The following is a 3704-nucleotide window of genomic DNA, read 5'->3' as shown; positions in this document are numbered from 1 at the left end:
TAAGTGAAAATTTATTAACTAATATTCAAAATTAATTTAAACTCTAATATATAAATCAATTAAATTTTTTATTAATATAAAAAAAATTTACATAATAATAATTTTTAATTTCTAAAATAATTTTTAATTTATTTAATATATTAATTAACTATTTTTTGTTTTTAAATTGAATTGTTATGTAATTATTTTTTTTTATTGTGTTCACACATTAAAGTTATAATTCCACACAACTCATGCTTTGAAATAATGTACACATTATGTGAAGAAAGGTAGTTTTCATTAATCTCCATAGTTTTCTACCTTCCAAAGTAAGTTAGAAAAATGAGAAAACAACGACATCCATGTCCACATTGATCAATACATGATGTGCTCTTTTTTGTTTTATATATTTGTTGCTACCTATCAACATAATATTATGCATAGATGTATGAATAAATTTATATATATATATATATATATATATATATATATATATATATATATATATATATATATATATACTCTTAAAATTAATCAATAGCTTAATGTCGAACACTTTCATTTTCTTGTTTTCCAATGTCTAACATATGTCAACCCATAAAATGAATTCAAAAAGGACAATCAACAGGTCTTTGGACCATTTTCATTTGTTTAAGTCTAGCATGCTTGATTTTTCTACCCACAAAATATTCTAATAGAACAATGGCTATTGTTTTCTGCACCCGGTATTTTCTCGTTGCTTCTCCATAATTTTGAAATACCAATTACACCATAAAATAAATAAAAGTAGTGTTTTTTCCATTTAAGTTTTAACTAATTATACAATTCAAAACTAAAAAATATTATAATTTTATGTTTTAAACGGTTCAATCCTGTAAAATTAATATTCTTAAATGTACATTTCTAAATATAAATATTTTGCAGTGTACAATTTCAAAATATAAATTTGTTATTTTGGATTATAAATATTTAAATTTTAAAATCAATTCAAAATTATAATATTCAGAGTATAAAATTTTACATTACAAGTTGTACCATCTAAAATAAAAAATAATATATATATATATATATATATATATATATATATATATATAATCTAAATTAGTAATTTTACAATACCTTTGGAATTATACATGAGAACACATTTTACAATCCGAACATGAAATTTTTGATTTGATTTCATTCCTTAATTTGTTCATTTAAACAATTGGTTTAGACTCTCAATGACATTGATGCAAAGATGAATTTGAATTCAAATCTAAGGAACTGTAAACAAGTGAATCCTTGATCAGTTTGGGATACTTTAGCTATAGCCTCACGACTGATAATCAAAGGGGGCAATGTGTTTATCAAAATAGCGGTGCATTGAACAAAAGAGGTTCTCATTTGTAGCTGAAACCCGTTAATCCAACACGTCTTTGGCAAGGAGCGTATGTTCTGGGACTTGCCGATGCTGTGGCCTTGGATCTAGTTATACGTCGTTTTTTTTTTCTTTTTTTCGGTAATAAAGATAGAAATAAATAAATAAATATATTTGAAATAATTCAATCTTTCTCCAAAGAATATATATAAATGTGACGATAACAAATTACAAAAATCTAATTCTAGACTTCATAAAATCCCTCTTACATAAAGTTATCTTGTTTGATACACATTTGATCCTTTTATCACTACCATCAATGATGCACTCGTTATTGATTTTATAGTTGATCTCCCTTAGTTTTCTTCATTTAATCCTTTTGTGGTTGTCATTATGATTTCTGAGAACAATTTCTTCATTCGTCATTCCTACATACCTGCACACATCTAACAAAATGCAACAAGGTATAATAGGCCTCTACCTCACAGTACATGATGAGTAACATTGGTTATCAAGGTTTTAATTATTTATTATTATTAATTCTAAATTAATTTTTATTTTGAAATTAAAAATTAATTATTGTAATCAATAATATTAAGTATATAATTAAGATATTGATAAGTGTACAAAGTGGGAAGTCTAAATATAATTTTTCTAAGAGACTCGTGCAATATTTAAGAACTCTCGTAATTCAGAATTCAAATAGTCAACAAATTTAAGAGAAACACAAAAAAAACTCATTTTTTATGTATTTTTCATCTAACGTGTGCAACAAAAAATTAACGTAGAGTATTTACAATTATCAAAACTAGATTTCATTCTCATCATTTACAAACATTTCAATTATAATTTCATCTTAAAATCAAAATATGAAATCTTGCATTAAGTTTAAGAGTTTTTAAGATTACTAATGAAGAAAGTTTTATCCCTACATAGCACTTAAAAAACATTTTACATCACCTTATGCACCACAATCAAGTCATGGTGTTCAAGCCACAACAAACATGAAACATAAAAATCAAATACTAACATTAAAAAGGAAAAAAATATGTATCAATCTCAAAATATACTAGAAATAAATTTATTATATTTAATCTCAACAAGTAGGTTTAACATTCCATGGTGGAGAGCCTAAAATTTAAAAATAAAATAAGAATATGGAACAAGTTAAAAGCATAGATCAAAATAAAGCTTCTCTAAAGGTTTTTGGTAGTTGTTTCATGCTCCAATGGTGTCTTCCATTCGCAAAGGGACAAAAACTCCATGGATGAAGATAAAGACTCAAGAAGGAGAAGGAACAATTTCCCAACAACCCAAATAGCCTTTCTCCACCACCCTTTCTCCAACACCCTACACAATTTCTAGTCATTGGAATGAAATAATATATTGAAACCCTCGTGAAAACATAAATATCCAATTTCACGTATGAGGCCTAATATTCTGGTTAGGTGAATTAGGGGCGACTTGACCTTGCTCGCTAGATGACTTAGTCTTGTTCGCTAGGCAAATCATGTCAAACTAATAGGTCTTAGAGAATGTATTTGAAGGAATTGTAATTGATAATTCTTTATATGTTCTTCAATTTTATGACATTTTCACTTATTTACATAATATTTCACAAATAAAATTCAAATACTTCTCCTTTCAAAATTATGTAATAAAATCTTAATTATTTTAAAAAATATATAATAGAGTCCTCACCCATAATACTTATAACACTAATGCAGTTAGGGGAAACGACAGCGATTATTTTCGCCCTTTGGCAGCGGTTCTTGAACCGAGGCATATACAGGCGAGACAAAAAGTCTAGACTTTTATGCCTTGGTTATGAACCGAGGCAAAAAGATGGATGATTTCGCTTCGGTTCACTTTGAACCGAGACAGTATGTCCACCTCTACTGCCTCGGTTGGGACTTGAACCGAGGTAGTAGGGTCTTTTTTTTTTCCAGTTGCACTAAAAGTTGAGTTGTTTGTCAGTATGCTTAGTTTGCTCCTGTGCAAGAAAATCCACTCAAATTCTTGGAATGATTGCACAAGAAAATCCACTCATATTCTCTTTCACAAAAATATCCAACCAAGGTCAGTAACCTTTATTAATCTGTTGTAGTACATATACTTTGATAGCTCAATAGTAAGCATGCATTAGGATTTATAACTGTTGAATAATATTATGATACCTCGTGTTCAACATAAATCTCAGTATTAAAACCAAACTCTTCACCATCTTCATTGGTGCCAAAGCCCCTGGGTTTTCCAAAATAGATACCTAAATAACTACAGAGCATAAAAAAGAGGTTGAAACGGCATGACTGAACGCAAGTGAAAGAGATCAACCCCTTCAGCAACCGCTATCTTCAAAGTAGTT

Source organism: Vigna umbellata, chromosome 1 (assembly GCF_029865625.1).
Source record: "Vigna umbellata cultivar VRB3 chromosome 1, Vumbellata_1.0, whole genome shotgun sequence".
In the NCBI taxonomy this organism is placed as follows: domain Eukaryota; kingdom Viridiplantae; phylum Streptophyta; class Magnoliopsida; order Fabales; family Fabaceae; genus Vigna; species Vigna umbellata.
Note: the sequence above shows the minus strand (reverse complement) of the source record.